Genomic DNA, 23,908 nt, shown 5'->3' on the forward strand with positions numbered 1-23,908 from the left:
ATTACCCTGTTCTTTTTCCAGGTGGTCTTAAAGGTGCAAGGCTTTAATATGCCACAAAGCCCAGCCTCGTCCTGCAACATAAGTCTACCAGAGTTCTACAATGGCAGTCCATGAAACACAATCAGTAACTTTTCACTTAAGTGTGTCTGGTTTGGAGCATCCAGGTTGATGGTCAGCTATCAGCAGTGCTACCTTGTTAGTGGGTTGCAGGTTTCAGAGCGCAGCACCTTTTTACTCCTTTTCCAGTTTCCTTCCTTCTTCTCGCTGTCCTTTTCCTCCCACTCTCCTCTTTCTTCCCCTTTGTTTCTCTCGCTGTCCCTCCAATGTTCTCCTGTCCAAGGCAACTCTCACCACTCCACTGGCATGGCCAATCTGGCAGCAGAATTCTGCAGGACCTGCAGACGCCGGCTAAGGCAATCAGGTCGAGCCAAAAAAAAAGGGCATTACAGTAACCCAAAGAGGATAAAGCAACAGAGGCAACCACCTGCACCCTAAATTGTGCAGAAATAAACAGAAGAATCTCACACTGAATTTTAAGTGGAAAATAGCCTGACACACAGCATCGTTCTGATCACCAGCAGAAAGGGTTGAAGAGATTTTGCACCCCAGACCCTTCATCACATAAACAGGAGTGGGGGAAAGAGCCAAGAGAGGAGGGCCAAAAAGAGGGAGTTCAAAGAACAGTGGCAGAAAGAGTGCCCACCACTAACACCTTGGTCATGTCACCATTCAGCCTAAGCCAATTGTTGCACAGCCATTCCCCCTGGCAGTCAAACATGCTCTCAGCCTGGGCACAGTCTTGTCCATTGAGAGGTCAATGTTCACAATGATTTGAGTATCATTGGGATACGAGTAACATAAAAAGGGAGAGGATGAGTTTGGTTAGGGGCTGGATGTAGATATAGAACAAGAGCGTGGAGATGGCGGACCCTTGAGGGACATCGTAAGTAAGCGGTAGTAGCAGAGAGGAATGGGGGGCGAGAGAGAGACCGAGTTTGGTCAGATAAAAAGGAACAAAACCAGGAAAAAACACCAAAGTCCGGCCCCCGTGAGGTGATTAAGCAGGATGGCATGGTTGATGGTGTGATAGGCGACAGAGTCGAGAAGAATCAGTGATCCCACAACACCCTGATCCTGCAGCCATGCAAGATCGTCCACTTCCTCTGTGCATGGACGAAAACGGGACTGGGAGGGGTAAAAAAATATATATTTTAAAAAGAAGAGGAACCCTCCAAAAATGCACTAAGGCAGGGAACCACTAAAGACTCCAGGAAAGGCAGGGAACCATTAAGGACTCTAGGAGTTCAACAAGAAGGGAAGTAAAGAAATAGGGTGGAAATTAGCCAGAACAGAGAATGTTTCATAAACAGAGGAATAACTAAAGAGTGCTTCAAAATAGAAATAATATAACCATAACTAAATGAAAGATTCACAGCCTGTGTGATCATGGGGGCTTATTAAGGGCATGGCTTCCTTAAGCACGAGAAGAGGAATCAGATCATTAGGGGAAGCAGATTTCAGCTTCACTGTAGCCGCAATAATATCCTGTGAAGTAAGAACAGGACAAGAGGACGATGAATAAAGTGATTTGGGAGAAAAAAAACACAGAAGGGCCCAGCTGGCTGTAGCCCAGAACAGCAAACCATGGTCCAACTATTGTCAATTATTTTCGTGAACTAAAATGACAAGGAATCGCACAAAAACTGAGAAGGTGCAATGGCCTCTGGGGGAAGAGAGGAAAGAGAACGTAACACTCTAAACAATTCTCTTGGTCGATGGAGATCAACTTCGACCCTGTGCATAAAATGCACACACTTAGCCTCTCGGAATGCTTTATGGTAAAGAGAGGAAATACGGCGTAAGGCAACTCTGGCCTCAGGGCAGTATCCCAGCTGCCATTTCCGCTCGGCTTGTTTCCAACAAAGAGCTCAGAGATGGTAGTTAAACCAGGGTTCAGACACCAAGGCCTAAATTTAGCATGCTTGAGAGGAGCAAGATGATCAGCAGAGGCACAAAGACCTTCAGAAAAGCTGTGTAAATTCAGCAGAGCATGACCCTCACACTGGAGGGCCATCTGATTCAAAATGTCAGCAGACGCAATTGAACGGCAGTTATGCTGCAGGGGAAGAGCGGTTTTATGACCAGAGTAAAATTTATTTCATTCTAGGGAAAAAGGTATTACAAAATGGTCGGTACAAATGACCGGCATATGGGGAAACACAATGGTAAAGGACCGAGGGGCAAAAATAAGAGCAAATGTATTACCCAACTGATAGGTGGTGTCAACTACCAACTGTGGGCGGGCATGGTCATGAATGACGGACAAAGTGGGTTGCCGCTATATCAGAAGGGTCATTTGGTTTCAAGTTGAAATCCCCAAGCACCCACAGATGGGCAAAGCGGAAGTGGAGGTCAAAGACTAGTTCAAGAAAAGAATCAGAACGGGGAGTCAAAAGCAGGGGGCCGATAGACCAACAAAATATGAACAGACAGCATAGGGGAAAGAATAAAGCGTGCCAACAGGGCGTACATTTTCATATTATGATTGAGGAGCAACAAATTACCAGTAAACCTAGAACTAAATATATTAGCAATACCCTTTCACCCAACCTTGGAATCCTAAAGGACATCAAGCTTACCTTAGAACGACAAGTACATTTGATAATCAAGAAATGCTTCTTCCACCTACACACGATCAAAAAAGTTTCTACCATTTCCCTCCTCACGCACAAAACACTAGCCATCATAGCCCTCATTATGGTCAGGATAGACTACGACAACAGCCTGTACCTCGGAATGCCAGATTATTTACTGAAGAAACTGCAACACATACAAAATGCTGGTGCCAGACTTTTCCTCAAACTCTCACGAAGGGACCACATCACTCCAGCGCTGAAGATGTTACATTGGCTACCAGTAAAAAAATGTATTATGGTAAAAACAATGTGCATAACACCAGAGCAATCCACGGCCAGGGAGCAGAATTCATAAAAAAAAGAAAATCACCATTTACCGCCCAACCAGACCACTCAGATCCAGCGACAACATTCGCCTAGAACCTAAACCATACACCAGGTAAAAACTCAGTGGATCAGCCTTCTCTTGCTTACCTGCTAAGCTTTGGAGCTTTCTCCCCAGAGAAATACAAACCGTAAAGGACCATCAAAAATTCAGCAAACTTCGAAAAACATGGCTCTTCAACTCAGAACAGGATGAAAACGAATAAGCAACACCCACACCCCAATTAATGAACACAATCCAATTAATGAACAAAATGGAAAAAGGGGGGTACTAGTCCAAGCCACAGCAAAGTGCAGGCAAGTAGAGAGGCCTCCCAATGGAAGGGAGACCGAGGTGCATCCGCTCCCATAGAGGGCCCTACCAGATACTAAGGCGAGAGATGAGACTGACCTAATGGAAACACAGACTGAGGGCATTAGAATTAAAGGGGAAAGAGAGGCAACCGAACCACGAGGCCCAGCGAGCTCAAGGGCACAGGGAATAGGTGCCCCCCACCTCAAGGGGCCCATGGAGGCGATGGCCGCTGCACACCGCTATCAGCCAGGGGAAAAGTGATGTAAACATCCATTAGGCTGAACACTGGGAGTAGAGAAAGCACCAACACTAAATAGCCCTTAAAAGACCCACACCTTTGCACAAGAATAGGAGGGAGTATTATAGCACACCACAATGTACGGCACTGGCAGGGATTTGTTGACACAGGTGGCCAAAACTGAGGGGGTACGATAAAAGCATTGTCACTAACCAACCTGACTAAAAATCTCAACCCTCTGCATACACCTCTCAAACTCTCAACTAAACAACCATACCGCACAACAAGCCGCACAGACTTCACTACACTGCAACAACAAAAACCACACACAGCTTTGCACAACAGCACATGACGGCTAACGACCGAAAACTGACACCCATGCTCAGCGAATGGTGTTAACTGAATTGAAGCTACCAACAACATATCACGGCTCTCTTGCTCTTTCTCCACTCAATCCTACTAACCCACACACTCCATCCTCTTGATTTACAGATCCGCCAGAGTGCTAAGGGATCATGCACGTGGTGATAGTGCACGGTATAAAAATCCTTTAACATAACATAACCTAACCCTGCATGGTAAGCAGCAGCCCGATCTACACGAAGGATATGAAAATCTAGAGGGAGGAGTTCGACCACCAAAGGCATAGAGGTTTTGCTGAGCCACGTAGCAGTGATGCAACTAGAGAACAAACATTCTTTAAACAACATTTTTGGAGCAAGTTACAGAAATCGGATCAGGCTCCTCAGACAGGGCCCACCCAGGGGGAAATATAGTGGATTGCGGTGCAATTTGCAATAATGACGCCCGGAATAGGTGCAGCCTACCACTTGCAGCTTGTTTCAACCAGGGATTATGTCACAGCCTCTCGGCAAAGGCACGGACGAGCACAGACATGCTTAGCTTCAGTGTGCCTTTGGTGTGCTACAGGCACATAAGCTCCCCCTGCCGCACAAAAGCAGGGAACCACATGCAGCAGTGACGCAGTAGAGTGCGGAAAAGGAAGAAAGACTTCCAAAAAAGTAAAAACGCATACGCATAAGTAAAATACTTTTAAAAACAACCTAAGTTTTCAATTTTTAACAAATGCACACACAAAATGAAATGCTAAGAACAGTTTACCAAAGGCAAATGAGATCAGCCTATAAATCAATACACAGTGCTCGCAAACTAAATGTAGATCAGTGAGCAGAATAACTAAGAAGCCGCACCGACAGCCGCTCTGTGTATGCTGCGCATCCGGTCCTCCTGGCACATAAGTGCAGGGAACCAATTGGGGGAGTGAATCGGCAGCATATTGAAAAGGAAGAAAGAAACCTAAAAAAGTAAAAACGTATATGCAGAATAACTAAGAATCCTCTCCGCTGTGAGGAGTCAGGAGTGAAATTCGGGCACAACTTAGGCATGGTTTTGGCTAAACACTTATTGATAAATAAAAGTGGTTGGAAAAGGCATCGCTATCCCTGCACTAGACTGGTGTCCCTACCTAACCTCAAAACTAAGGATCTGCTGGTGTCAGATTGTCCAAAACAAAACCGTGCCATGTCCAAATTACTATTCTGACCCTCACACTCTAAGGAAATGGAATCTAAATTGAAAAGTATAATTTCTGCAGCCTTCAGTGTTTTAGAAATGTTCAAATGGGAAAAGCAATAAGTAACTACAACAAAAAGTATCTCAAGCATACTGCTCCTTAATCCAGAGGGAGTCTCCCTTCCCCTGGCTCCTTCCTCTTGAGACCAATAGTTATTTCCTCTTGATCAATGCCAAAATTATGTTCAATTATCTTTGAGTTGTCAGGATACCTGGTGTACTCTCCTGCAAGGGTTTCTCTGCTCTCTCATATTCACTCACTTATATTCTCTCATGCCAGGGCTTCTTGTAATCACACATTAGCCCTTTTTTTACTAATTCACTAAGTCCATAGTGTATTGCCTTGTTAGAGTTTTGCTCACACTTCCACTCTTGGCACTTCACCGCTCTAGCCTTATTGGCTAGTTCACCTTGTCCATTACACACTGAATTATCACGGTTTCTTATATATGTATTTAGTATTTATAGGCAAACTTCAGAGGTTCCTTTCTTCATCAGATGCACTCTCTCTCTCGGTTTAGTAACCAGATTTCTCTCTTTCTCCATTCTGCTCTGCTCAATGGCTAACATGCGTCGTGCTCACCAATATGCGCTGGTGTCCCCAGCTTGGACTCACCGGCTTTTTGTGGCGTTCCTGCTTCTGCTTGCAGCCTTTTCATATTAATCATCAGGTTATTTCTTCCTCGCGCAGCTCGGTCTTCTGCGTTACTGCTTCCTGCGTTTCCAGCTGGGCTTCTCTGCTTCTCACAGGTCTCCAGTACGTGTCTCGCGGTTTCTTTCCACCAGCAAACGCACATAAGCCCTGCAATGGCTTCTGGCGTTCCTGCTGCACGGAATCTTCCTCGCACAGCTTTCCGCTTCTCAGCACCTGAGCCGGATGGCTCCGCCGTCCTTCTTCGAGCCCATTTGCACAAAGAGGAGCAGCCCGCTCCCACCAGCAGTCAACCCTAGTTTCTGGCGGTCTTGTTTAAAATATTCGAGCGACAGGTGCGTGCTCCCAGCAACTAGAGCGTTGCCTTTGCTTGGGACTTTTCCTGCTCTGTATTCCTCCACTCCTCTTCTTCGTCACAGTGTTAATGTGGTTCTGGAAACAGTAGTTTCTGTTAACTTGCACAAAAACAATGGAGGAATGTTTACACTATGTTTTGGGGGCAAGATAGTGTTGGAAAATTTTTCAGAAAACGAATAAGCTACTCACTTTGGGGGCGTGGCCAAGAAGCCATGTGAAAAGACGTGTCCATACGGGTGCTCCTGCAGATCCGCACATTATCCGACTGAAAACCGTGCAAGGACCGATGCAATTCGGTTGTGACAAAGAGGATCGCGTACATGAAGCTCGGGTGCACGTGTGGATACATTTCGACACGGGCCCACACCGGGAAAGCGCTGCTAGAAGCTAAAAGAAAATCTGGAGGCGAGAGCGCGACGAAGGAGAAAATGGCTGCCGCCGCATAATCGGGGAACAAAGGAGTGGCTGGCCTGGGCGCCTGGCGATGGCAACGGAGTAAAGCGGCATTGGTGGGGCATGGATCGGGTGCATTGTGAACATTAAGGACATCCGGTATCCAGCCCTAGGCCCGCGAGGTGTGCAACCTTCACAGTGTGGCGGCTCCGTGCGACGCAACCCCGGGGTCCGGGAGTCGCCGACGCGGCCAGGAGTGAGAGCGTCGAGATCGGAAGGTGCGCAGCCTGCCCGACTCATCGTTGCTGAGGACAGCGTGTAACCGAAAGGGAGCCGGGCCTGGCCAGAGGTACTTTGTAACCTGACTTGTAGGCTACAAAAGTAGTATGCGTCTGGACACAGAGCGGGGCCCCTGACCTTTCGTGGCCCAAGCACTGGCTCTTAATAAGCATACAGCTGGAGATAGATGGGGCGAAGGCCGGGCTTAGCTGGAGGTGAGAGCCTGCGATATGGGCCTAAAGCGCAGATAAAGATCCCAGTGGTTGGTGGAAACACACGTGCGCCCTCAGAACTTTCCAAAGGGAGAAGCGCAACCTGGCCTATCATGGGGCTGTGAAGGGCAGAGGAAGAAGATAGAATGGTCGGAGGGGCCAGGGAACAAAGGAGCCTCGTGATTGGAATGCAACGATAGCAAAGGGACAGCAAAAGAGCGCACTGGGACATCCTGTTGCAGATCCGAGTGCGGACAGGAGGCTGCCTTTGACGAAAGAAATGTCTAATAAGCTCCTGAGAGCGAAGAATAAACAGCCCACGCTCGACGAATACGCCAAGACACCGCCTGGCCCGGACGGAGCCAGAAGTAAAGACAAATCTCAAGCAAGGGAAATGGCCGTGGGGGGCGCGAATCAGGAGGTCCTCGCGGCGATCGCGGATCTGAAAGTGGCTTGGGAGACCAAGCTCCAGCTAGCTGCGACGGAACTGAAGACCGCAATGGAACTCCAGGTCGGGGCGGTGCAGGAAGATGTGAACCTCCTAAGGCAGGACGTGCAGACTCTGGCGGAGCGCATGGAGACTCTTGAGAAAGAAATGGGCCCTACTGCGGCAGACTGTGCTACACAAAAGCGTGAGCTCCATGCCCTGGTGCAACGTGTGGGCAACTTGGAGAGTAGGGCGGAGGAGGCGGAAGGACGCGCCCGGAGGAACAACATCCGTATTGTGGGCCTGCCGGAGGGAGCCGAGGGCCACAACCCTACGGAGTTCATTGAAAATATGCTACTGCAGGAGATCACAGAGGGCACCCCGTCGCAGGGTTTTGCGGTGGAAAGAGCGCACAGGGCCTTAACCATCAGCCCAATCCGCCCAAGCCGGTGATCGCCAAGATCCTCAATTACCGGGACCGGGAAGGGATCCTTGAACCCTTCTGCAAGGGAGGAACAATAAAGCGAGGAGCGGCGAACATAACTGCCTATCCTGATTATACCCTGCAGGTACAGCGCAGTCGCATGAACTTTGGATCGTCAAGAGGAGATTGCGGGAAGTCGGGTACAAATACATGCTGCTCTACCCGGCCAAGCTAAAGGTTTTCTTTAAGAACAGGATGCTGTTCTTTGATACTCCAGAGGATGCTATGGAGTGGCTGGACGCGCAAAACTGCCCTCAAGAGCCAGATGTCCAGACGGCAGATGAAGTAGGATGAGATAAGTAACGCTGTGGGCCCGGTCGGGCTGCGAACTGTGGGACTTGAATATAGTCATTGAAGCAGTTGGAGAACATGTATGTGTCAGTTCTTAGGAAGCATGGTCCGTGAGCACGGATACGGTTGCGAGAGGAAGGAGCCTCCAGGGGCCGTTCTTTATACCCCATCTAGAGTTCAGTCTAGTCACTGTTAGTGGGGTGACACCCTGTCGGGTTCTCTACTCGGGTTTCCCAGGGAGAACCAAACACGGGGATGCCTGAGATCCAGGGATGGAGCTGGGCAGTTGGTTGGGTTGGGGTTTTGGGGTGTGTAAGTTTAAATATGAGCCTGGGGGGAGGAACTAAATCTAGGTGTCTGCTTGGTGTGGGGGGGAGGGTTGCTTCGAAAGGGGAAGGGAAACTATTGATGAACCATGGGGGACCTTAGGATATTAACGTGGAATGTTAGAGGGCTCAACAGTTATTTGAAGCGAAACAAGGTCATGCTGTATCTGAAGCGACAGAAGATAGACGTTGCCTTGCTACAGGAGACGCATCTGACGCGAGAGAAAATGGAGTTGGTAGGGAGGAAATGGAAAGGGACAGTGGTGGGGTCAACGTACTCTGCCTATGCTAGAGGAGTCCTGGTTTGGGTGGCGCCACATGTCCCATTTAAGTTAACTGAGGAGGTTGTGGAGGCGGACGGGAGGTTGGTCATAGTAAGAGGACTGTTAGAGAACAAAGAAGTATGCATTGTAAACACATATGCTCCCAACCAAAACACGTCGGCATATTTTTGGACGCTGTGTACCAAGCTCAGTGTCGGTGTGGGGGGTGCGGTGATTTGGGGTGGGGACTTCAATTGTGTATTGAATCCTAGGGTGGACAGGTCGGATGATAAGGCGGCAAAGCCCAGCCCGGCGGCCAAAGTACTGCAGACGCTGTTAGCGGACTTTGGCCTGGTAGATGTGTGGAGAGGGAGACACCCAGGCGCGAGGCAATACTGACACTATTCGGCTCCGCATCAACTGCATACGAGGCTTGACTACTTCTTTGCCACTCCGGACGTAGTCGCGGAGTGCGACCATATAGACTACAGAACGAGAGCTCTCTCTGATCACTCGCCCCTGGTCCTGTGGTGGCAGCATTGCCCCCCCAAGGGCGCGCATACCAACATGGCGCCTCAGGGCAGAGGCGCTCAAGGACCCAGTCTTCAGAGAAGACATAAGGGAGGAGATTATTGCTTACTTTGAGGTGAATACTGGTAGTGTAAAGTCGGCCAGTACTTTATGGGAAGCTTTTAAAGTCGTAATGCGGGGGATCGCCATTGCGAAGTCAAAGGGACTGATGGGTGGAGTCCTAGCTGATCTGCATAGAGCTGAGATTGAGCTGGAAAGAGAGTTGGAAGGTGATGGGATCGATACGGAGGTAGTCTCCAAATAACAGAAGTGCGCAGAATACTGGGACAGGCTCTGTAACCCAAATTATAAAAAATATATAGAAAGACAGCATGCAGGAGGAGACAAAACGGGCCGACTTCTAGCGTGGTTGTACAAGAGCGAAACCCCGAGATCCCCGATTCGATTGGTGATCAATGAAGAGGGCGAAGAGGTGGACACCCAAGAAGGTGTAAATAGGGCATTTGTGGAATACTATAAGGCATTATATGAAGATGGTGAGGGGGCAGCCAGGAGGAGATAGACGAGGTACTGGAAGATATAGGCCTGCCTAAGGTCAGTGACGAGGAGAGAGAGGAGCTGGATGCTCCGATCACTCTTGAAGAGTTGAAAGAGATTGTGAGGCAGTTACCCACCAGCAAGGCTCCAGGTGCAGACGGGTTCCCTAGTGAATTTTATAAAGTGTATGGAGAGGAGGTGCTCCCGCCCATGCTAGATATGCTTAATGAAGCGTTCGAGGTGGGACGGTTGCCAGAGTCACTCAGGGAGGCGATTATAATACCGCCCCCTAAGCCCAATAAACCGGGAGACAGTTGCGGCTCCTACAGGCCCCTGTCGATGCTGAACCAGGACAGCAAGATCCTGACAGCTGTCCTGGCTAACAGAATGCGGAGGGTGATCGGCAAGTTGATCCACCCTGACCAAACGGGCTATGTCCCGAACAGGAACATCACTCACAACCACAGACGCCTCCACCGGGTGGTCGAATGGGGGTGTAGTGATGATGGTGAAATGGCGATAGTGGCATTGGACGCGGTTAAAGCGGTCGACTCTGTTAAGTGGCCGTGGTTGCTGACGGCCCTAGGAGGGTATGGAGTGGGGCCAAGCTACATTAGGTGGGCCGAGATGTTATACAGTGCACCACTGGCCAGGGTCCGCACGGGTGCAGTGGTGTCGGAAAGATGGCAGCTGGGCAGAGGCACTAGGCAGGGGTGCCCTTGGTCCCCAATGTTGTACATATTGGCCCTGGAACCCCTAGCAATTTACCTCCGGCAGCAATATGACCCGATCGGTATCGAGGTCGGAGGGGAGTGTCACCTTATATCCCTGTACGCAGATGACATGCTACTAGACCTGAGATACCCGGAAGAAAATTTGGAGAGATATTCCCGGCTGTCCGGTATAGCGGTGAACCCCCAGAAATCCACTATTTCCGCTGGGTAGCTATATGGGGTCTCCTGTGGGGAGGTTGCCAGTGTTGCAGATTTCGTGGGCGACAAGCTCTTTCCGGTACCTGGGAATAGACGTGTATCACACAATAGAGGAAGAACATAGGCACAATACTGAGCTAGCCATTGGGAAGATCGGGAAATGCATGAGGTTCTGGGAGAGATTGCCATTAACGATGATGGGCCGGGGTGCTATGCTTAAAATGGTGGTACTACCTAGGCTTTTGCATTACTTCAACAACATCCCATACATGATACCCAAGAAGTTTTTTGTGAAGCTGCACAGTATGTGCAGGGAATTCCTGTGGCACGGTACCCGGAACAGAGTTGCATTATGGAAGCTGCAGAACTTCTACGAGAAAGGCGGTATTAAACTGCCGAATTTTGAAGCCTACTATGTGGCAGCGCAACTGCAATATGTGGCCAAGTGGCTCTCCGATGATGAGACCCCTGAACACAGGCTGCTCGGGAGGGACTGTACCCCCTTTTATCTGCGGGAAATGATCTGGGTGGCCAGCGCAAACATGAGGGAGCGTCCTAGAATGCTGGCCTTGGGGCGGAACATGTGGCGCCGAGCCTGTCGGATGATGGGGGACCCATTTCCGTGCGTTCCGCAGATACCACTGGTCGTACAGGCGAGGGGAGACAGGCAGCTGAGGGCGATCATCAGGATATACTGGGAGTCAGTGGGGCTAGTCACTATGGGAGACATTTGGCAGGACGGGACCATTATGGAGTTCGAGGAACTTGAGGAGGTGTTGGGATTGCATAGAGGCCAATATGTCACTTATCATAGGGTAGTGCAGGAGATCCGGAGTAAGTGGCCTGAAACTATCCTGGCGGATGAACCGGATGCTACGGTTGAGATAATATATGACACATCGGAGGGCGGACATGAGGTCTCTAGATTGTATGAGATGTTGATGACTAAGGTCGGGAATGACCGAGTGCACTTGAGATTGGAATGGGAAACAGAGATGGGAGCCCCGATGGCAGATGGGCTGTGGGAACGTGCGTTGGGATATCACAAGAAGGTGTCGAGAAATGCCAGGTTCAAACAGATACAGCTATATATAACACATAGGGCGTACATGACCCCCCCTGAGAATTTCCAAGTTCCGGAACACTGGACGCCAGGCGTGCCCTAAGTGTGACGAGGAGAATGCTGACATGATACACATGTTCTGGGCGTGCCCGGTCATCGCAAGCTACTGGGGTGAAGTAGCGCAGAAACTAGCAGGAAAGGGTGTCACGCTCAAAGTAGATTCGGCCTGGGCCTGCTTGCTGGGAGGGTATCCCAGAGCGCGAAAACTCAAACATGTTGAGAAACTGAGAGATTTGGCATATGTGCTTGCGAAACGTAGGATCGCCATGGGTTGGAAGGAGTGTCATAAGCCATGGTTGGAGGTCTGGTGGAGGGACCTACAAAAATGGGCGGAGGCTGAAACAGTGGTGTGGCAAGGGGCTAGTAATGCGGGGGAGGATGAAGAAATGGGCTCCCTCACGGCATGGAAATTACTGATAGCTGAACTGTTTGGAGCAGTGCCGGCTTCTGTTGAATCCGAGGACGGCGATACCCTGCCGCATGAAGCGGATACTGAATGAGAAAACCATACAGGCTCATAGGGGGGAGGGACGGGGATTGCGGTGTTTATGTTGTTTAATGTGTTTATTTATGTTCTGTTGTATTGTTGTTCGGTTTAAATAAAATAAAAATATATTTAAAAAAAAAAAAAGCTACTCACTTATCGTGCACTACCATCTAGACAATAGTGCTTGCAGAATGCTGAGGGGGTAGCCCAGGTAATCGCCCGGCTGATCGTTTGACATGGCACAAGTCTCTAGAATTTGAGGGCTCTCCTGATATCTAGACATTGTAATACCTTTCCTGCCTGGTCCTTTGGGTTGGCAAAGAAAGTTGGTAGGACTATGTCCTGGTTGAGATGGAATGAAGACATCAACTTCGGGAGAAACAAAGGACGAGTGTGGAGCACCAACTTGTCGCAATGGAACGAAGGCCTGCACTTCGGTAACCCTACGCGGTAAGGTAAGGCCCACTAGAAGTGCTGTCTTGATCATGACCAATCGAATGTCGACAGACGCCATGGGAAGGAATGGTTTATGTGCCATGGCTGCCACAACCATGTTGAGGTCCCAGTTCGGGACTGGGCGTTTGATAGGTAGGTACAACCTTGTTAGCCTGCCAGATGCCTCTTGACCACAGGGTTGGAAGTGGAGTATGATCCGTTGTCAGAATCTTTGGACGCACCTATGGCAGCTAGGTAGGTACAGCATGTGTCTATCTGAACCCTTCACTCTGCCAGGTGTGCCGAGAACAATAACACCAGATCAAGTGTGCACGTCAGTCGTCAGTGGGTCTATGCCTCTTTTTATGCCCAGAAGCAAAACATGGTCCATTTGCTCCTGTATTGGTTCCTGGTGGAGTCACATCTTGCCTTCTGAATTATCCTCAGGTTGTCCTGAGACAGGTGAAAATACTGCAGGGTTAAATGCTCAGGCTGCTAGGGCTAATCTCTCTGGGAAGGGGTGGTCACTGCCCCCCCCCCTGCTGGGAGAGGCACAGGGCCCAGGAGCGAAAGCCATTTGAGGTCCAAAAACCATGGTCTGTGCCGATTCTCTGATCTTGCAGATGACTGTGGATAAGTGGAGTCAGTGGAAATGAGTACATCCACATCCCGCTCCATTGAAGATGTAACATCTCCCAGCAAGCCTGTGCCCAGCCATAGCCATGAGGCACACTGTTGACATCACAGGTTCTGCTCCGTGGTGAACAGATCTATTTGGGGCTGGCCCCACATCCTAAATAGCTCCAGCAGGACTCGTAGTTGTCAGTCTGCTGAGTCAGTCCGCCTCCAAGTTGGTCTCTCCCGGAAGGTGGATTGCAGACAGCCATACGTTGTGTGCCATCACAGATTCCCACATCTCGATGGCGAGTCTGCACAGGATAGGCGATGTGGTGCCCCCTTGTTTGTTGATGTAGTACATGCAAGTGGAACTGTCCATCTGAACAAAGACTGATTTGTTTGTGATTACCGGTAGGAAGGCCTTGAGAGCCAGTTGTATACCCTTCAGAGTGAGGAAGTTGATGTGGTTCTTCTGGTCCTGCCATGTAAACTGTGGTCACCCAGCGCGGCTCCCCACCCTTCCAGGGAGGAGTCTGTTGTGATAGTACCATCATGGCAGGGGGTGCCTGAACGGTCTGCCCGATATAAGATTGTTGCCCTGTCTCTAACAAATCAAGTCCTGATGGAGCTCTGTTGGGATGGAGACTGATGCCGATTAGTACATCATCTCCTAGTTGCAGGAGGCTAATACGTGCAACTGCACACTCCTCATTTTGAGACTTATGCGGAACCGCCAGCATGCATGCCGCCATAATACCCAACAGATGTTGGTACCACCAGATTGAGGGTACCGATCTGCTGAGAAAGTGTCCAGTGGCCGTCTTCATAGCTGCAACCTTTTCCATGGTGGGAAGATCCTCTGCTCCCTGGTATCCTACAACAGCCCCAGGAGAATCAAGGTTTGGGTAGGCTGTAACTGGGACTTGCTGTGCTTCATGGAGAACCCCAGCTCGAAAAGGATATCCTCAAGCCTGGAGGGCGTATTTCGGACCTCCACTGGGGATTGCACCTGTACCAACCAGTCACTGAAGTATGGGTACACAAAGTGGCCCTCCGACCTGAGCAAGGCTGCCACTGCAATCATGAGCCTTGTGAACACCCGAGGGGCTGAATTGAGCCCGAATGGAAGTACCTTTTACTGAAAATGGGAGCCCATTACTCGAAAACTGAAGGAAGGATCGAAGGGGCTGCAATATAGGGATGTTTAGGTATGCATCCTTCAAGTCCAGTGAGCACGTCCAGTCTACTAGGCAAAGAGACTCTGCAATCAGCGCTGAAGTAACCATCTTGAACTTTTGTTGGGGTAGGGATAGGTTTAAGAGGGATAGATTGAGAACCACTTGCAGCCCTGCCTGGTTCTTTTTCTGTATCGTGAAAATCTGCAACTAAAACCCTGAGCGGGGGACCTCCTCCACTGCAGCACTTACTCCAAGTGCACAAATTTCGGCAAGGAGAGCTGGTGTCCAGATTTGGGGAAGGGGAGTTGTCTGCCAGTACTGAATGTGGAGCGCAAGCCTGTCCCCCACTGGTGAATTCTGGACCTTGATGGGGGGCGTCATTGCTTCTTTCCCTCTGAGACGGGTGCCTGAGAGGGGGACTGGAAGAAGCCCTTGTTTGATATCCTTTGGTGCATGCGCCTGTGTTGGCTGGGAGACCTGTCAAGCTGCCTAGCCTTCCATTCCTGGAAGCCCCTGAATCTGCCGAAAGTCCCTCCCTTGTCGACACTGAATGTCCCTGCCCTAATGTCCTGGGTGCAGGCTTAACTAGTATAGCCAAAGTCTTGACGGTCTGGGAGCTGTTTTTATTCTTGTCCAATTCTTCATCCGTGGATGAATGGAACAAATCCTCCCCTTTAAACAGAAGATCCAGGATTCAGTCTTGAACGTCGGGGTTAAACCTGGTGGCCTTTAACCATGCCGTGTCTCTCATGTCAGTGGCACTGTAGCCTGCGGTGGCACGGCAGTGGGGACAGAGCCTCGACCCTTGGCTGCACGGGTGATATTGTCTGTGGAGGTGGGAAACTCACTGCCACCACTGATGGGGCCAGCTGCAGCTGAACTGGAGCCAACGGCTGTGCGGGTATGGGGGGGAAGCATGTCTTTAATATGCCCCTTCAGGATGCTACCCATTTAGGGCGACTTCACCAACATGAGGAATTTCTCGACCCAATAGTTCTTCACACCCAGGGGACGTGCGAGGGCCCCAGCACCGGGACCGACGTGTAGGGCTGCGCTCTTCCCACGCATTGCGTGCCCTGCATGTAATTCACCTCGGCGTAGCACCCCAGCCCTGAGGTCCCCAGGTATGAAGTGCACCAGGTTACCTGAGGGGTGACCATGGGAGACCATGACACCATGAAAGTGTAGTCCGGCCTGTGTTGTTCATTGGGGTGGCGTGTCCTCATGCGCCCCATTTTGTCATGCTGGGCCACCATCTTGTCCTGGCCTCCTCTGCACCTCAGGCATGGGCCTGGTAGACGATTGTCATTTGACATGAAGCCAGTAGTGCTACTGCGCGTAGGCGCCCCTTCAGGCATATACCTGGTAGTAGGGCTGAGCCCCTTGGGAGAGTTACCGGTAGAAGAGCCAACTGGCCTCTCAGCAGTGGGAGCAGGATGATCCGTGGACCCATCGGCCGTCAGGCCGGTAGGTCGTACAGTCTCAGTGCCCTAACTGTTGACAGGACCTGAGTGGCCCCTCCCGCCGGTTTGCTTGCCGAGCAAGGAATCACCTTTTTGGGGTGCTTTGGTGAAAAGAATACTTAGCTTGGCATTCGTCTTGCTGGCCTTCATAAGCTCCCTCCACCTCTAAAGCCGATTCTTGCGTGCCCAGGGAGTAAGGGTGTTGCACGCCGAACAGTCATTCAGCCGTGGTCATCGCAGAGGCAGAACATGTGCGGGTCTGACATCAGGAAGTATCCCTCGCACAAAGGGCACCTACTAAAGCCTGCCGGGGAGGTGTGAGGGACTGGAGGCCTGGTTGAAATTAAAGAACCTACAAATTAAAAAGAAAATATTGGGACCGAGATCCCAGGGGAAGATGCTACAAACGCGTGGAATTATGAGGGGGAAAAGCGTCTTAACCATAGCGTTGGTGAACCAGGTACCCGCCCGTTGACGTGGAAAAGAGGACTGAGATGTGTCACCAAAGGGCGGAGTAAAGGGAGCGCATGCTCCCGGCGCCACGCCCCCATGCAACAAAATTTAAAGGAGAAAAAAAAAATTCTGGTGAAAAAGTTTCTGTTCCCGTCCCTAGCGAGGGATGCACATACAGTATGGACGAAAGGGGACGGTACATAGGAGAATTGGATTGGGAAAGATTTAGAAGACTCCCTTAAGGCAGCAGAGGGATAATCACAATAGGCCAATAGGGTTTTTTAAAAATGGGAAATTCATAAAGCAAGGGAAAAGTAGGATACCATGGGCCTCATTAAGAGTATGGCGGTCCGAAAACAAGGGTGCCGGTAGCAATGTACATGCACCCTTTCCGGACCGCCATACTCCGAGAATGCTGGGAAATCAGGACCATACGACATGTCTCTCACTGAAGCACTGCACCGTTAGCAACGTTGCTTTAGTGTCCCCTATGGGACTCCATGGGAATGGGGATTTACTGTTCCGCCACCATTTGTGATATCCCGGTAGCACCGGGGGGGATCAGGCGGCGGAATCAGTGTTACGGGTTGGCGGCAAGCTCGTAATGAGAGCCCATGCCTCATCCATAGATGTCACCACTTCCTCCCAGAGGCTGTCCCCTCCCCCACACATGAACCTCCCCCCAGTATCCGGCCCCAGGCTCAGGATCGATTAGCCGCAGCCACCATTCCCTGGCCATAAGGGGAGAGGCTTTACCTATGAAAGGGGTGATGATTCCCTCGGATTCATCACAGTGCCCAACTGATCGTCCCGCCCAACACCACCCCACTAGTCTGCCTCTACACTCCACCCCTCCTTCACCCCCAGGACACATTCTAACACTCTTCTAATTCACCTAGTTCACTCACTCGCGCACACATCCACCAAATCTTACCCTTAACTTCTGTCACTCGCTTCCCTCACCTTTAACATGCTTTCACAGCCAGGTACCACTTTCTCTCACCAACCAATACCTCACCTTGTTCACCCTCGTTACTATTCTCCTCCACGTTCTGCTGCACCATCCTTGCTTCTCTTGGACCGACTTCTCCTTCGACCTTACCCGAACAACCCACACTGCCCTGTTCACCTTGTCTTCTCATGTTGTACTCCTCCCTTTCCCCTTCACATTGGTCCTGGCTCCCACCTGGTTCCCCGGGTCAAATGCTACATTGTCCTTTTCCCATGTGGTCTCGTACAGGTGCAAGGCTTTAAAATACCACTGAAGCCCCAACCCCCTCCTTTAACACTGGTCTACCGAAGTTCTGCAATGGAGGCCTGTGAAACACAATCAGTAACTTTTCACCATTTTAGCTGCCTGATTTGGATCCTTTGGGTTACTGGTTCGCAGTCAGCACTGCTCTGCTGCCTTGTTGCTGTCTGCTGGCTCTCTCGCAGGTGGGTTGCTGGTCTCGATAAAAGACACCGACAAGCATTACTACAGCAGGTAGGTGGCAATCAAAAGTGGCACTAATTTCTAGGGAGGCACAGTTAGAAGGGATGGGGACTAGGACCATCCCAACTCCCAAACCCCACCTCTGGGGCAATACAGGCAATGGCAAAGTCCCTGGTAGGCTTCCCTCCCCAGTTTGAAAGGCTTCCCTATCCCCTCTTCACAGGGTTCAGCTCCCTAACCCTGTCAAAGTGCTCCCATGTGGCTAGGTGTTCTTCTGGAGTAAACATGATGTTTTGCTGAAGTGAGAGTGCTAGGGTATTCGTTTATATTTCATTATTTTACACCAGTGACAAGCTTAATGCAAACCCCTCCAACTTACTGGACAGAGCTATGAATGCAGAATTTGATGTCCCTTTCATATTGTGTACAAAGATTTATACTGTGTCCCTTCCCACTCTGCAGCGCACAGTTTATATCCAAACTGTTGTACGCTGCATAGTTTTATGGTGTTGTGCCAGGTAAACAAGGGTTAGGAGGGAAGCAGGTGAGCTGGAACATTACAACTTGTGTTAGAGGTTGAGACTTGCACACTTGTTGCCAGAAACTGGGATTTAGTTTGATGAGGAAGAATTACAGCGTAGAGGCTGGTGTTACTACAATGGGGTGTGTGACAGGGTCAGGGTGCTGGCCTTGAACAAGGGGGATGGGTATCCCTCTCAACCTGGAGCAGAAAGCTGCCACAGTGCATACCAGAGCCAGTCCTGCCCCAGTGACATACTTGTGAGAACATCAGTCGCTGTCCCCAAATTAGGTGCCTAATTATAACGGAGAAGTACCTCTTTTGACTATCCAATACCTGCCGTACAACATGCTCTTAGTTCTCATGTTTCCTGTGGCCACGCATGGGTAGGCTATCCAGTCCATCCCGTTCTGTTTTTGCATTTTAGTCTGGGATTTGGAGTTTTCTAAAACTTCAAATGGAAAAGAAACGTATAAAAGTGACAGAATCCAAAGGGGAAAAAAAGGATAAAATGGCCTTCTCACGCATGGCCATGGGAAACATGAGAGTTCTGATGCTGGCCAGTATTTTCTCTCTTCCATTTTAAAACTACCAAGCCCACAAATCCTTGCAGCGGAGGACGCAATCACCAACTCACTGACAACAGATGCGGCAGTGGACACAGAGCTAGCGGAACATTTCTCAATTCAGACCTGCAATCAAGACACTAATTTGCGACAAATTACGAACTATTATTGACAAGCGCCGTCAGGGCCACTATTGCCCCACGTATGGAAAAAGAGCGGCTTAGTGGGTGCTTTATAGTTTACACCTGTGTAACCCAGAACCTGGGTGAAATAAAGGCAGAGATTGATCCAGGCAAACAGGTGGGCCAGAGAGCCTTGGGAAGGGGCAGGGGAGTATAAAAAGAGACTAGCAAGATGGGTGTGTGGGTTGTTCAGGTGAGGTCAAGGAGACAGACCCAGAGACCATGCAGTGGATGGAAGTGGAGTGAACTGTGGAGGAGACTAGAAGAGTGTGTTTAAGGTGAGCTATCGGTTGATGAGGGTAAAGTAGTACCTGGGATTGAGGGTGCATGTGTGGTGAATATGGAGAGTGCGTGAAGCCAAGTGGGAGAGTAGGGGGGTGCGCCAGCACTGGTCCTATCCCAACTGGATGGGGACAATGCACTCCTCCAAGACTTCCTGTCGTCCTCCACTGTAGTGCAGAGAAGTGTCTTAAACACGGCCGCACACCTCGTCAAGGGTCCACACAGATACCCGTGCCCTCATCAAAATTCACTGGCTCCCACTGCATGCACAAATCACCTTCAAGTCTTGCTGCATCATCTATAAGGCAGTTGCCCTCAAGGTCACCCATCTAACTTGTGGAGAAACTCAGCATCTCCGGCAGACAGCGCACCACCAGAAGTCAGAACACATGCAGACTTGAAATCTCCTGCTGCAAGAAGGAAATGACCAGAAAACAAGCCTTCTCAGCCTATGCGAAGACCAATGAATTTCCTCACCATCAGCATCAGACTCACCCCCCAAGCGCCTGCAATTCAGACAAGAACCACCTCTTCATGGAATCTCTCCGCCTCAACACCTAGGCCATCATATCGCCCCTCGCGCCACCTGACTCGCTAGATGGCACCCGTCCCTCTCTTCCCCGCCACCCGGTACAGCTGTACCCTCCTCTGTATCCCACACCTGCGCTGTACATCTGTACTGTTATATACCTCTGTAAAGTGCCCTGTTGCATCTCAAAGCTAAGTCAGCGCTCAAATACCATAATAATAATACAAATGAAGTGAGACTGAAAGATTCAAAAGAGTGAGTGAAGAGTGGTAGAGAGAAGAGTAGTAGAACGAGAGAGAGAGAAGAGTAGTAGAACGAGAGAGAAGAGTAGTAGAACGAGAGAGAGAGAAGAGAGTAGTAGAACGAGAGAGAGAAGAGTAGTAGAACGAGAGAGAGAGAGAGAGAGAGAGAGAGAGAGAGAGAGAGAGAGATAAAAGTAGTTAGAACGAGAGAGAAAGAGACAGAGAGAGAGACACAGAGAGAGAATCCAGAGTGGGAGGAAGAGAAGGAGGGCGAGTAGAAGGAAGGAAGAAACATCAGAGTGAGGAATACGAGGGTGTGGAGAATAGCCAGTAAGACCTGGGCAGTTGGAAGGCACCAATTCCTGGTTCAAAGAGTGTTACAGTAGTTCTGGGACACCAAGCTAGGATCCACATAGAAAACCTTGAACCTTGTCAGATAGAGAAGACAGTTTCTCTAAGGCTCTCACTGTTAGCCAGTCAGAATTTAGATACCCAGGGTTATCAATCTGTAGTGACAATGCTGAGTATTAGGGAAGACTAGGAAAGGGTGGGGAAGTCCAGGGGAGTATCCTGTGGTTTCCACAAGGTTTAAGTTACTTACCATGTCTGGCTGAGGTGATGGCCCCAAGGAATTCTGTCTTCCACGAGAGAAACTTGAGTGGGGCTTGATGCATAGGTTCAAAATGGGCCCCCATGAGCCTTGTCAGGACAACGTTGAGTTCCCATGACAGGGTAGGGGCCTTCACAGGTGGGAAAGATCGGAAAAGCCCCTTGAGAAACTCCTTGATGAGTCTGTGGGACCACAGCGAGGATATCCCCCAGGATCTGGTGCAGCTTGAGATGGCTGCTAGGTGTACCTTGATGGATGCGTGAGCCAGTCCAGCTTTTGCCAAGGACAGCAAGTATGGAAGAATCTGTAGGGCTGTGAACAAGAGAGGGGTAATCTTCTGCGACCAGCACCACGTAGTAAAACGCTTCCACTTATGGCTGTAGCACTTTAGAGCCGACAACGACCTGCCCTTGGCGAGAACGTCCCTGCAGTCCACTGGCAACTCATAACCTCCAAATAAATTCTAAGGCTGCAGATCCATACCCTCAGGCTCAGTGATACTGGGATGTAATGAAGGATTGTGCATCCCTCCCTGGTGAGCAGATCCGGAAGTAACGGCAACTTGACCTGAGGCGATGTTGACAGGCTAAGTAGGTCCGGATATCAATGCCGGGGCGATGAGTATCATCGAGTGGAATGATCCCAGCTCATCTGGTGGGGAGACCCTATGAGGGGCATCCAAGTGCAGTGATACATTGTCTGCCGGGAGGAAGTCTTCATCTTCATCCGTTTCCGTGGATGTCTCCGTACCAGTGTCTGTGTGCATATCCGGGTCTGCTGGAAGAGACGGGCACGACGTGCTGGAGGAGGCGGCTGTGGAGGCATCGGATGGCGCACTCTCTTCTTACATGGAAGGCGATCAGGGGCCTGTGGCACCACAGGTGTTAGTGCTGGGGGCAGCCTCTGTTGGATCTCTGTCAATAGGATGTGCAGAGTCAACAGGACGTCCACACAAATGTCCGTTGGCTGTGGATGGAACAATGGCGTGGTAGGCCCTGCGCCGCTATCATCGCCATCCTCGTGGACCATATGAACCGACTCTTGGTCATCATTGTCCTTGGATGAGATGTCCATTGCTTGAATGGCAACCTGGGAGGGCTGTTTCGGAGCTGCAGATGCTTGTCCTGCAAGACCTTCAGAAGTCCGCTTTTGGTGTAGGGCCTGAAGAGGGTCCTTCCCTCCTTTTTCTCCTGAGTCATGGTCAGAGGACGTTACGTAGGCCCAAGATGGCCTTCTGGAAACTTCGAGGAATCTTCGTCGTTTCACAACTGGAGGTTGGATTTCGGTGCAATAGAATCCAGTGTTACCATGACTATTGGACGAAGGAAGATGGTAGACATGGCACGAGTGGCAACATTTGATCCCCTTAGGCTCAATGACCTGCAACCTTCTGATCTAGATGTTATTTTCCACTATTGTGACTAAAGTTTCAAAGAAATCAATATCGGATCCTGATCCCGATTCTTGTATTACCAGCTATGCAGTTCCTGTAAAGGACTTCAATGTCAATGGTGTTTAATCTCTAGCAGCCTCAACAGTGCAGAGTCTCATTTAGATTATTCTGTTGAAAACCGCAAAACCATTACGGGGGGCATAGTGAGGCTCCTGCCCCATTGCCAAAGAATAAAGGGAATGATCCCCTTTTGCAGGTGGCATCAAAATGCCATAAAATCATTGTGAAGCAAGCGTTTCTCCTTTTTAATCGTCTACGTTGGTTTTAGAAACCTTCTCTCCTGGTTCCAGCCTGCAGGCGTTTTCCCTTTAATCTCTTTCACCAATATTCTCACACCCGAGTCGTCCGGGGGTTTCCTCTGGCATCTCCTTTCTGTCCCATGGGAACCTCCACTGTTTATACACTTCACATGAGATGGCGTCTGCGATCGTCTCTACAGTCTTGGTTCCCCTTGCTATTTTCGCACATCTACATCTCATGGGCTCACCGCTCACACACACCTCCCGCACAGAGAACGTTTGGGCGAATCCACATGGTCACAGCTTCTGTTATTGCTTCTCCACCTCTCACTTCCCCACCCACTTCTCACATTACATCTTATTCACCTGCTGTCTGGGTGCGCCCCTTCTCTCATCCTTATTGCTGCTCATGAGTTTGGTGTCAAATTTGTTGCTGACTCTAATGACAAACCTCCATTCTCACTAGTTTGTCCTTTTCATAGTGGTGTGGGTGGGTTTATATCCTACTTGACTATGGTCATGGAAGTAAGACTCCATACTCGGTATGCGTTTCTCTGAATGTCACTGGAAGCACATTCAACAGTACATAGTACTGAAGTACCCATCTACTTGCATACATACTTGCAATGCACTTTACTGACCTGTTAGCTCAGGATCTGGTTCTAGTCAACATTATCACCAAGCCAAATAGTAGCCGATCAATTATTCAGATTAACCTAAAAAATGTACAATGAAATATGGTCCTCTATGGGGACGGCTATAGGTAGCATTTGAAATATAGATAGCAGTTTTGGGAGGATGTTCATTTTGAGGATGGCAATTCTACCCATACATATGGCGTATACCACTGCCAATAACTATTCAGATCTTATTGCACTGGTCTAGTATGCAAAGGTAGTTTGCTGGATATAATGTAGCGTTCTTATTTGTCAAGCATGTTTCCAGGTACTTCAAAGATTTATTCTACCATCTGAATTTAGCTTTTTCCCTATTTGAAAGAGTTACATTTAACCGCTCAGATTTTGGAATATTTACTGCAACGACACCAGGGTATTCGTCCCCTCTACCCTTTTAAGGGTATCTAAGGGAGACCTCTTAGTCAAACCCTACATAGGGGTTTGGGCAAGTGGAAGCGACTCCCTTTTAGGGTACAAGGACTCCATTTCCATGGTGAACTTTCTACAGACAAGATATTATATGCTTATTTGGGAACAACACATCTATCTAGGAGCTCAAGATAATAATGATGATATGTCCAGGTCT

The 23,908-nt window shown here is 49.7% G+C and overlaps 1 protein-coding gene across 10 annotated transcripts in view; it reads right to left on the reverse strand.

The window, feature by feature from the left end:
* Nucleotides 1–23,908, reverse strand: part of LOC138569465 (uncharacterized) — a 2,298,575-nt gene that overhangs the window by 1,377,080 nt on the left and 897,587 nt on the right. The gene's annotated exons all lie outside the window — the stretch shown is intronic.

Source organism: Ambystoma mexicanum, chromosome 2q, assembly GCF_040938575.1.
Source record: "Ambystoma mexicanum isolate Mex_15411 chromosome 2q, UKY_AmexF1_1, whole genome shotgun sequence".
Taxonomy (NCBI): domain Eukaryota; kingdom Metazoa; phylum Chordata; class Amphibia; order Caudata; family Ambystomatidae; genus Ambystoma; species Ambystoma mexicanum.